At 44.3% G+C, this 12,653-nt stretch overlaps 1 long non-coding RNA gene across 1 annotated transcript; it reads left to right on the top strand.

Moving 5' to 3' along the window:
- The first annotated feature begins 2,143 nt into the window (after positions 1-2,143).
- On the top strand, positions 2,144-5,215 carry LOC105009660. The gene is made up of 4 exons (XR_827832.3): positions 2,144-2,232; positions 2,913-2,997; positions 4,225-4,521; positions 4,964-5,215. It is a non-coding gene; the product is annotated as an uncharacterized LOC105009660 (long non-coding RNA).
- Positions 5,216-12,653: the final 7,438 nt, after the last annotated feature.

Below are 12,653 nucleotides of genomic sequence, written 5' to 3'. Positions count from 1 at the left end.
GCACATAATTGCACTCTGTTTTTATATGCATTTTGTACCAAAAATGTTTGTACCACTATGTACCAAAATCGGATATATGAAAATAGGTTTTTGATTGGAAAACCTGCCAATAATACATGGACATTATGTTAAACACATTTACTAGACCGGATCCCAGTCTTACATAGAGTTCATGTTAACACGTTCTTACTACATTCTCATTCTTGAACAGTTATCCGCAAAGAGGTCCAGTAAATGACAGGTGTGATTTTTCACTCAGATCATGAGAGACAAATTATAATTTAAAGATAGGAGCTTCCTCCTCCAGATAGATAAATAACAGTGATGGTCAAAGACAGAACGAGACCAAGAGAAACGGGCACAGACACACAGACGAAAAGTGACAACAGAAGAGCGGCCCCAACTGCGACACCTCACTCAAGGTAAGACGATCAACACTGTCATCAATTAATTACATAATTACATTAATACAGGACGTCTCAACACTAGGGTGCCAATTCAGACATTAAAAGGCATGCACCACTCTTGTTTGTATTAAAATATCCCGTTTATAACCCGCGGCTTATACACTGATTTCGAAAAAATATTTTCGACCACAGCGGTTGATACACGTGGGCGATGCAAATTTGACATTTTAAAAACAGTTTCCACTGGCAAACTATTTCACAGATGATTGCTTGGTAATGTAGAAGTCTCGGAAAAATGTAGCAAATATGATACAATTGGCCTTATAGGGTTTTCAGAAACATCTTTAATTCTCCAGTGGGTTACTGGTGTGCATGTTTCTCACCAAACTGTCAGAAACAGACTCCATGAGGGTGTCAAGAGGGCCCAATGTCCTCTAGTGGGACCTGTGCTCACAGCCCAGCACCATGAAGCTCGATTGGCATTTACTAGAGAATACCAGAATTGGCAGGTCCGCCACTAGCGCCCTGTTCTCTTCACAGATGAGAGCAGGTTCACACTGAGCACATGTGACAGAAGTAAAACGTTATGAACATTATGCTGCCTGCATCCAGCATTTGGTGGTGGTCTGGGGAGGCACACCCTTGGAGTGTCGGTACCCTGACTGTTGATAGGTACAGGGATGAAATCCTCAGACCCATCATCCGACCTTATGCTGGTGCAGTGGGCCCTGGGTTCCCTCCTGCTGCAGGACAATGCCTAGCCTGATGTGGCCAGAGTGTAGGCAGTTCCTGGTTGATGAAGGCATTGATGCAATTGACTGGCCCTCACGTTCCCCTGACCTCAATCCAATTGAGAACCTCTGGGATGTTATGTATCAGTGCATCCGTCTCTGCCAAGTAGCACCACAGACTGTCCAGGAGATCACTGATGCCCTGATCCAGGTCTGGGGGGAGATCCCCCAGGACACCATCCGCCATCTCATCAGGGGCATGCTCAGATGTTGTTGGGAGTGCATACAGGCATGTGGGGGCCATACACACTACTGAGTCACATTATGAGTTGCCCTGATGAAATTCACACAAGTTGGAACAGCCTGTGATTTCAATAGTTTACTGTGAGTTTGAATCCAGCCCTCAGTCGGTTAGTGATTTTCTTTGACTGTTGTTACCTCATTTTGTTCTCAACTAATTACACATTGTACAGTAAAGATTCTGATCTTTAATATATTCCGTTCATCAGGACCCGATTTGTGATTGAAGTGTTCCCTTAATTTTATTGAGCAGTGCGTTAACGTACGATGTATGCATGAGTCCTAATTCTCTGTGGTTCATGCACGGTGTGGATTATAAACGGGGAATTACGGTACATTACGCAGGCATCCTAGGGCTGGAATACCTAGAACAACGCCTAGAATTTTTGATTTAATTTATTAATTAAACTGATTGAACCTGACTCTCTTGACAGTAATGATCTGATGGCACTTATTGCACAACTCGGAGATTAACCCCGTTACTCTAGCTACATTCCCAAGAATGGTATGGCAACTTAATCTTCAGATTCCATGGGTATCGCTGACATACCTGTCACGAATCGTGATTGAGGAAAAGAAATGTGAACGAACTGGTACAGGTGTTTTGATATTAAATCCAGTAAATGAAATATGTTTCCTTCTCCAGAACATAACCGTAAAAAGGGAGGAGAGTCTTTCTCCACAGAGATAAATAACAAAGATGTTCTGATACTGAGACAGACAGACAGAGGGACACTGACAGACACTGACAGTGACAACAGAAGAGAGACCCCAACTGGGATATCTCACTATAGGTAAGACCATCAGCACTGTAATATACTGATTATCTGCATCATAAAAACAGTCTTGAAATGGGCACTGGAGAGCTGTTTGTTATATAATTACATTATACAGACATTCTATGGAAAGGTATTTCTTAATCATCCAAAAATGTGGCATATGCTTTTAACCCATGCATTGACTGATACCATTGTGAACAAAACTGACTGGAAAACATCGGAAGGACAGTTCAGTAGAACATTTGATTTATATAGCGACAATGAAAACATCATTTTGAGAGAAACGATAACAACACCACTAGTCTGAAGTGTTTTGGAGTAGGTTTCTGCTTGCAATGCAGCTTTTTTTTTTTATCAATTCACGAATTCGGACATTGCTAATAATGCTAATTAAAGGCTGAGACGAGTTAAATAACGGTTCGTTGAGAAACATTATTCCATGTGCCTTCAATCTTATGAATCTTAATGAATCTAAATGACAGTAATTCCAGAGACTCAAGGGTAGGAAAGAGTTCAAATAAGCTATTTTAACTGTTGCGCCAAAACAATGTATAGGCCTATCTAACACCATTATGGAAATGTACCAAATGCAATGTAAGACTATGGCAGCGTTCACTTTCTGTCCGCCAAATAGGTGAGGGGTCCAAGTGCTTACGTGGCGAATATAATTGGCAATGTTTTTCTAATGTCTGTAGATCTCTTTCCGATTGGTTAAGACGACACCGACAATCACATGGACTTGTGTGACAACTCCAGTGCCTCCAACACAGACATCTATGAGTGAGTTTGAAAAAGATGTGGCCTACTGGAGCTGCCTTATCAAACTAGTAATACTATTTTGTTCATTAAGTGTTGGGACTCGCTCTATTTAGTCAGACTCTCATGGTGCCACTGATTGAGTACAGTGAATTGAAATTAGCTGAAGGAAGATAGAGCCCTTCAAAGAGATATGGACCTCATGTGTGTGTGTCGGATAGGAATTTAATAGATTAAGTTAGGCTTGGATATACAGTACATTTTGGATCTGATGAAGACCTCTAATTTGCACGTGCATGCTAGTGAAACCAGCACACATAAGAACTGAGTGAATAACCTGACTATTAAATAGACGTGTGAAATATTATATTTTATATGAGCGATCCCCAACATCAGCTGATGTCACTGACAAATGACAACTTGGCTTTCCTGTACGAACTGGCACTTTACTGTCAGATCTTGTGTTATTTTTATTCATGTCAGTATCTTTCCGTTGGCCCTGGCTTGGGGTTTCAATAGCCAATTAATGTACTTGAAAAGCTTTCTTTGTCAGCTTCTTGAGCAGTGGCGTTGTTAGGCCTGGGTGTCCGGGGCTGTAGCTCCAGATCTTTTATGAATAGCCCAGGATATCAAATTGACAAAAAAAAAATAGCCCCTAATCTAATCACATAGGATTCCGATTGCGCATTATGATAATGTAGACATTTTGGCCCCTAGTATTTACATCATACATTTAGCTGGACTTTTATATGAGTAAGATTAATGTAGATGTCTGTACAAGGGTTCTCTGGCTATTGTTTGGAGTTGTTGTTACAGATAGTGTTGCCTATGCTTTTGCATATAAGGAAATTGGTCTGCATGACACAGTTTAATGCAAGTGACACTTACAGACATTTATAGAAGCTGTGCGACATCTTAAGCCGTCCAGCAGCTACCTTGATCTGGTCTGTCTACAGGTGGGAGACAAAGGGTGCGTGATGCTGCACCGTTCAGTCAAAATTTATCGAAAAAACAATAACCTTCAAAGGCGGGAAGCTCACAAAATGATCAACCGACGTGTCATTTTAACTGTGCCAAACAAAGTTATCAAGGAAAATTTAAAATGGGTGTGATACCATTGTGAAAAAGCCCCAAAAGCAAAGCAAGCCTATGGCAGAATCTGCTTAATTTCTGAAGTGATGTATGTTACTAATGGTTTTCTAATGTCTTTATTTACCTTCCCAACGACTGCAACTGTGATGATGACTCCAGTGATGATGACCCCAAGGACATTGAAATATCAGTGGCCCTTACTAATCACCAAACAAAAGCAAAAGAGATTCCAGCGAAACACCAACCAAAAGCAAAAAAGATTCCAGTGAATCACATACCAGAGGTAGTGATTCAGCAACCGAAAACACAAAAAATGCATCAGCAAACAATGCCAGAGAAGAAGAAAACCCATCAGGGAGAAATGGATCTCAAGAGCGAATGTGCTAAGGCCTGTGCTAAAGGCTGTGCTAAGCCCTGTGCAATCGGGTTGGTTAGTTGCTGTGTTTACCTCTTCCAGTAAGTTAGTTGTTTCCTCCTAACTTTGTAATAAACAAATCAGATCTATGTCTAAACATACATCCATATATATAAAAAAATAATAATTAAGTACACCCAGAAAAATTTAAGTACACCCAGAGGGAAGTAGCTATTCTTATATTTGGACATCACATTCACTGATATAGATAATCCAGTTTAACAACTCAACTGCAATACATTTTCATAGTGTAGAGTCTTTCTCTCTCCAAGCTAGTAGTGTTATTGTTGTTCTGTCTATCTCCAGACTAGTAGTGTGTCTGTTATTCTGTCCTCCAGGCTAGTAGTGTCTGTTGTTCTGTCCTTCTCCAGAGTGTTGTATCTGTCTCCAGGGTAGACATTTGTCTGGTGTTCTGTCTGTCATAAATGTTTCTGTTGTTCAGTCCTCAGGGTAATATGTCTGTTTTTTATTTGTTTTTTTCAGGTTGTGTACAGATGACAACAGCTGAGGATGTCAAGGAGAATACAGAGAACTATGAAAGTATATAATCAAGTCTACTGCTTTTGAGTCACTACTGCTCCTTGACTTTGCATCTTTCCTGCTAATGCTACATTACTACGTAAACTCTCTGTGTATAATCTCTCTGTATATACAGGCATGTGGAATAAGTAGTAAACCCTCTGGAAACTTGTCTTTATTTCTACATATTTGGACACATAGGTATTTGAGTGAAATTCCAACACCATTTATTGATAAAGGTAACCTGATTTAATAAATCATACATAAGAAATTGTAATTATTTCATTTAGAAAAAGTATTTGCTGATTTCCTGATTTCCTTGGTTATTGCATATTTGTCACGCTGAATGGTTTAATTAACCAGAGTAAACATAAAACTGTTTACTATTTGGTGTTCAAATGATAATAAAATGTTTGAAAGAAAATACCTGAAAAAATGATCTCCTTAATTATTCAATCAACCCATTAACCAAATTCAATTGATCATTGGTTTAAATCAGAACAGACACACTCAGGCTTGATTACTGACAGCCCTGTTTAATCTATACATGACTTATATAGAACCTCATCATCAATGTGAAATAGCCTACCCCTTGCCACCATCTGAAGAAATTCCAGAAGTTGTGAAAAAAGTTTATTGAGATTTATCATTCTGGGCACAAAGTGTGTTGGAACTTTTTCAGAAATGGTTTTACAAGTTTACAAGTTTAGATATTATGGGTGTCGCGATATACCGGTATTGATGGTAACCGTGATATTTATAAAATTGAAATATTGATGTCATGTTAATATTACACATATGAATGCATCGAATTCACTAGGCGAAACCCCCTCGGTTTTTCGATACCTTATTCATGTCACCTATAGACAAACAATGCATGTGCTTAAACAAGGAGACTGGACCTATGCACTGGTGTTGGTATCAACTTGTTAGCCCCACTAGAACCCCCAGGAGAGATCTGCAATCACACGTTGTCTTTGTAGCCTATTCACGTGGAAAAAAGGATGTTGTATTTTGCCAAAAACTCCCCTTGTTTTTTTCCATAGCTAATTCAGGGACAAACAATGCATGTGCTTAAACTGGACCTAAACACTAGTGTTTGAATGAATGCCTATTCACTAGGCAAAATTGTTTTGTATTTGTCCAATAACTAATCTCGGTGTTTGGCCTTGTGGATCTCATGTTTGTCAGTTCATGTTGTTGCCTTTTCACTATCCATTAAGTGTAATTGTTAAGCCAAAATAAACAGAAATGCATTTTTTCCTTATGCAAAAAAAGTTAGTATACCCCTACCTTTATCATTATATAAAATGGCTAAAACACCTAAAACAGATGGAAATGATGAGAAAATCATTATAAAGTTACTTGGGAGGGACCAACCTTATACGAAGATTAGAAACTTCATATGGTTTGGTCTTAACCATATGGGTGTATGATAGCACTTCATTGCCAAAACCAAAAGACCTATCCAATGACCTACAAAGAAAGGTTATTGTTACCCATGAGTCTGGTAGGGGTTACAAAGCCATTTCCAAGGAATTTGGATTATCTACAAAGAGTAAAAACCCAGACCAGGACAGATCAGTACACCAAATTCAGGCAAAGAGCTGTCAGAAAATGTTTCATCAAATTATTTAGAACCAGAGAGTAACATCAGGGCTTCCACAGGCCTCTCTTGATACATACCATACCATACCATCTTCTTCCGCTTATCCGGGGCCGGTCGCGGGGGCAGCAGTCTAAGCAGGGATGCCCAGACTTCCCTCTCCCCAGACACTTCCTCCAGCTCTTCCGGGGGGACACTGAGGCGTTCCCAGGCCAGCCGGGAGACATAGTCCCTCCAGCGTGTCCTAGGTCTTCCCCGGGGTCTCTTCCCGGTGGGACGGGACCGGAACACCTTCCCAGGAAGGCGTTCCGGAGGCATCCGAAACAGATGCCCAAGCCACCTCAGCTGACCCCTCTCGATGTGGAGGAGCAGCGGCTCTACTCTGAGCTCCTCCCGGGTGACCGAGCTTCTCACCCTATCTCTAAGGGATCGCCCAGCCACCCTGCGGAGAAAGCTCATTTCGGCCGCCTGTATCCGGGATCTTGTCCTTTCGGTCATGACCCAAAGCTCATGACCATAGGTGAGAGTAGGAACGTAGATTGACCGGTAAATCGAGAGCTTCGCCTTGCGGCTCAGCTCTTTCTTCACCACGACAGACCGATACATCGACCGCATTACTGCAGAAGCTGCACCGATCCGTCTGTCAATCTCCCGTTCCATCCTTCCCTCACTCGTGAACAGGACCCCTAGATACTTAAACTCCTCCACTTGAGGCAGGCACTCTCCACCAACCTGAAGTGGGCAAGCCACCCTTTTCCGACTGAGGACCATGGCCTCGGATTTGGAGGTACTGATTTTCATCCCCACCGCTTCACACTCGGCTGCAAACCGTCCAAGTGCATGCTGAAGGTCCTGGCTTGAAGGGGCCAACACGACAACATCATCCGCAAAGAGCAGAGACGAAATCGTGTGGTCCCCATACCTGACACCCTCCGGCCCCTGGCTGCGCCTAGAAATTCTGTCCATAAAAATTACGAACAGAACCGGTGACAAAGGGCAGCCCTGCCGGAGTCCAACATGCACAGGGAACAAGTCTGACTTACTGCCGGCAATGCAGACCAAGCTCCTGCTTCGGTCGTACAGGGACCTGACAGCCCTTAGCAAAGGACCCAGGACCCCATATTCCCGAAGCACTCTCCACAGGATGCCGCGAGGGACACAGTCGAATGCCTTCTCCAAATCCACAAAACACATGTGGACTGGTTGGGCAAACTCCCATGAACCCTCCATCACCCTGTAGAGGGTATAGAGCTGGTCCAGTGTTCCACGGCCTGGACGAAAACCACACTGTTCCTCCTGAATCCGAGGTTCTACTATCGGCTGTATTCTCCTCTCCAGAACCCTGGCATAGACTTTCCCGGGGAGGCTGAGAAGTGTGATCCCCCTATAGTTGGAACACACCCTCCGGTCCCCCTTCTTATAAAGAGGGACCACCACCCCGGTCTGCCATCCCAGAGGCACTGTCCCCGACTGCCACGCGATGTTGCACAGGCGTGTCAGCCAAGACAGCCCCACAACATCCAGAGACTTGAGGTACTCAGGGCGGATCTCATCCACCCCGGTGCCTTGCCACCGAGGAGTTTCTTAACCACCTCGGTGACTTCAGCCCGGGTGATGGACGAGTCCACCTCTGAGCCCTCATCCTCTGCTTCCTCAATGGAAGACGTGACGGCGGGATTGAGGAGATCCTCGAAGTACTCCTTCCACCGCCCGACGACATCCCCAGTTGAGGTCAACAGCTGCCCACCTCTACTGTAAACAGCGTTGGTAGGGCACTGTTTCCCTCTCTTGAGGCGCCGGATGGTTTGCCAGAATCTCTTCGAGGCCAGCCGATAGTCCTTCTCCATGGCCTCACCGAACTCCTCCCAGGCCCGAGTTTTTGCCTCCACAACCACCCGGGCTGCAGTCCGCTTGGCCTGTCGGTACCCGTCAGCTGCCTCTGGAGTCCCACAAGCCAACCAGGCCTGATAGGACTCCTTCTTCAGCTTGACAGCATCCCTTACTTCCGGTGTCCACCACCGGGTTCGGGGATTGCCGCCTCGGCAGGCACCGGAGACCTTACGGCCACAGCTCCGAGTGGCCGCTTCGACAATGGCGGTGGAGAACATGGTCCACTCGGACTCAATATCTCCAGCCTCCCTCGGGATCCAGTCAAAGCTCTGCCGGAGGTGGGAGTTAAAGATCTCTCTGACAGGAGACTCGGCCAGACGTTCCCAGCAGACCCTTACAGTACGCTTGGGCCTGCCGAGTCTGTCCAGCTTCCTCCCCCGCCATCGGATCCAACTCACAACCAGGTGGTGATCAGTTGACAGCTCCGCCCCTCTCTTCACCCGAGTGTCCAAGACATGGCGTGGCCGCAGGTCAGATGAAACGACAACAAAGTCGATCATCGACCTGCGGCCTAGGGTGTCCTGGTGCCACGTGCACTGATGGACACCCTTATGCTTGAACATGGTGTTCGTTATGGACAAACTGTGACTAGCACAGAAGTCCAATAACTGAACACCGCTCGGGTTCAGATCAGGGGGGCCGTTCCTCCCAATCACGCCCCTCCAGGTGTCACTGTCGTTGCCCACGTGGGCGTTGAAGTCCCCCAGTAGAACGATAGAGTCCCCAGTCGGAGCACTTTCCAGCACCCCTCCCAGAGACTCCAAGAAGGTCGGGTACTCTGCACTGCCGTTCGGCCCGTAGGCACAAACAACAGTGAGAGACCTATCCCCGACCCGTAGGCGCAGGGAAACGACCCTCTCGTTCACCGGGGTAAACTCCAACACATGGCGGCAGAGCTGGGGAGCTATAAGCAAACCCACACCAGCCCGCCGCCTCTCACCATGGGCAACTCCAGAGTGGTGAAGAGTCCATCCTTTCTCAAGGAGTGTGGTTCCAGAGCCCAAGCCGTGCGTAGAGGTGATCCCGACTACCTCTAGTCGGAACCTCTCAACCTCACGCACCATCTCAGGCTCCTTCCCCGCCAGCGAGGTGACATTCCACGTCCCTAGAGCTAGTTTCCGTGTCTGGGGATCGGGTTGTCTAGGCCCCCGCCTTCGACTGCCGCCCGATCCTCTCTGCACCGGCCCCTTATGGTCCCTCCTATGGGTGGTGAGCTCCAATGGCAACCGAGCTCTAATGGCAACCGAGCTCTAATGGCAACCGAGCTCTAATGGCAACCGAGCTCCAATGGCATCGAGCTACAGGGAAGTGACGGTTTTGAATAAACTTCAAAGTACACACTAATGAACTGTCCAGTACGATCGCATTTTTCAGCCAGAATGGAGAGCTTTGTTACTTGTAATTGGAAAAAGTCAAATTATCCAAGCCTCCGTTTTGATCTTCAAAGGGATCCATACTGTATAAAATGATGGCCTTTATTATGTCAAGAGGCTCTTTGTGCAACAGTGGCGATGCGTCTTTCACTTGACTCTCTTTCATGTCCCCAGTGTATGCTATGGTAAGTAACTGCTCGTCTGCAGGGGAAACTGTAGTATTTGCAGAGCCAGGAGTTTCTGTTCATCCATTTGTTCTATTATTCAGTGAAGTGGGGGGGGCAGTGATCAAGAGAGAAAGGGGCAAGGAGAGGGAGAAAGAGAGAGAGAGAGAGAGAGATTGGTTAGCGTTGTGATACAGTACTGTTATAGAGTTATCTCTCTCTCAGACTCTTTGTTTCTTTTTGCCTATCTCCTGCTATAGGCCATAAGGCTATTGATTTTATGGCATAATGCAAATTTTACTCTTCTGAAATCAACCAAGCAAGATCATATTCCTTAAACATAAATGGCATGGAATCAGTCAAACTGAAATAAGCTCTCATTCTATGACTACATGCACTTCATGAATCCCCTCGGTTGCCTTGTGGTACCCATTTACAGGAGAACCAAGGGTCAAGGGGTTATCGTCCTTCCCTTGCACTTAATTGATGAATGAGTTAATTAATTAGAAGTGAACAATATCTGTTCAGGTCTTTATTGCTTAATTGAATGGAAGAAAAACCCCTAAACAAGCAGACACCAGCAGTATTTGAAAGAACTTACTTAAAAAAATATTTAGAGTTATAGTGCTTATTTAGTTAGCTTTGTTCAACTCTAGTTTTCTAGCATTCATTATAAATAAATACAAAATAGTGTACACTCCCTTGGAAATCCAGAAACCCATTATCAAGGGCAAAATATTGGAAGAAAACAGACAAAAACGAAGGTTAGGAACATCATTGAACAGAAGGAAAGTCCTGGTGAGCTCAGCAATTACAAATGGCTTGATCAGCCAAGAAGGACCTCAAAAGTGAATGACTAAAGAATGCCAAACATAAGGAAGATAGAGGGAGATAAGCAGCGTAACTTCTTATTTTTGGAATGTGTCTTCATTGAAGATGTAACTTAAAGAGAACCAGCTTGTTTACCCTGCAAGTAACTCAATCTCCATATCTATCTTCAGATTAACATGCCTTAAATCTTTCAAAAATTTGATTAGATGAGAAAAATATCTCAAAAGATCCAAACAGAAATGATCACTGCAATGCAAATCACTGGAAAAGATACCCAGCATTTAATGGAATGAATGGTTCCCAGATTGCAGGGAAAGAATATGCGACCAAATCGTTTCCACATTATGATAATTTGTACCAGATATTTCGATGTCCTTAAGCAGGGTAACTATGCAAAAAAAGTTCTGTCATTATTTTAAATTTACGGGCTAAACCAATATGAACACAAATGCCCTCAAATACATACCTTAACCTCAAAAACCTCATTGAGTTATTGCAAAGCCATACTTTTGGAGAGTAGAGGCAAAAGTGTAAAATGGCCTAGGTCTTGCTCTCGGTTGCATAGTCCTCCTATCCTGTATCCTCACCTCCTCAAAACCCTTTGGACGAGAGAGCCATGTGGCGCCTCGCCGCGACCTCCTCCTCCAATTGATATCGGGAAATTGGCGAGGAGAGAGGACACGAAAGGACCCTAGGATTATGTAATTGAGAGAATGCCTAGGCCCTCCATGGAATGAGTTCGCTGCCCCCGCCACCATATTGTGTGGAATTAATGGAAGGGATTTTCTGTCATGAAAAACTATTTTTCTTTTAGCCGTAATGATGGGATTTATCTCTGGACTGCAACAACTGCTTTAAACTTTCACTACAATTTCAGTTTCCAAGACTCACGAGGTCCGTAGTGAATTCCGCGCCTAAAAACCATTAAAATACTTTCGATTTCAGGTCAGGGGACATTTTTTTTCTCTCCAGCTGGATAGCTCTGGATTGATTGCCTTTCGGTGGGCATTAGTATGGCTCCGATGCACTGGCAAGAGCATGCGTGCCACACACTGGCTGTCCCTGAAAACACTTCTAAACCTGAGAATGTAAATCTATTGCTGATTAAGGCTAACTCAGCCACAGATAGCTACATATGGAGAGATACAGATAGAGAGTGAAACAGAGAGAGGAAAAATGGGACTAGAAAGAGATTAGAGGGATAAAGAGTGTCAGGGAGAGAGAGGGGGGCTCAGTTTCTTTTTTAATCTACTCTCTAGGGATCCATCCATCCTTGTTGATTCATCAGGCCTTATTGATTCAGGGATCTCTGCATCCTTTTTGATTAATCTTCTCTGTCTCCAGACAGCACTATTATGTCCTAAATGACACCCTAAATCCTTCCAAGGGCTCATAGGGTAGGGTCTGCATCTGTCTGGGTTCGTTTTGACATTAATCAGTTACCGCGGTCAGAACGTATGCAAAGGAAGATTCTAATTGGAATACAGCAATGAAAACTCAAAACACCAGGTGGAGCCAGAGACCAGGCAACCACTAGAAGTCAGGCCTGTTCCATAGTTGTGGTTTAGACAGCAGGGGGCACTCAAGCCACAGACAAGGATCCAGATTGTTCAACGGATGTAAACATTAGAAACATCCGGTTGGAGTTTCTAGTTTGGACAAATATGGTGAAGAGATAAGCCAGAGGCTGGCAGCTGGAGAGTTTTTCACAAGATGGAACTCTGGCTGACACTTTGAGTGTGGCTGCTAAAAGCTGACTATGTTACAAACAGAATGGACTACGTTTGTTT

This window comes from Esox lucius, chromosome 6, assembly GCF_011004845.1.
Source record: "Esox lucius isolate fEsoLuc1 chromosome 6, fEsoLuc1.pri, whole genome shotgun sequence".
Taxonomy (NCBI): Eukaryota; Metazoa; Chordata; class Actinopteri; order Esociformes; family Esocidae; genus Esox; species Esox lucius.
This window is presented reverse-complemented; position numbering and strand designations above follow the sequence as displayed.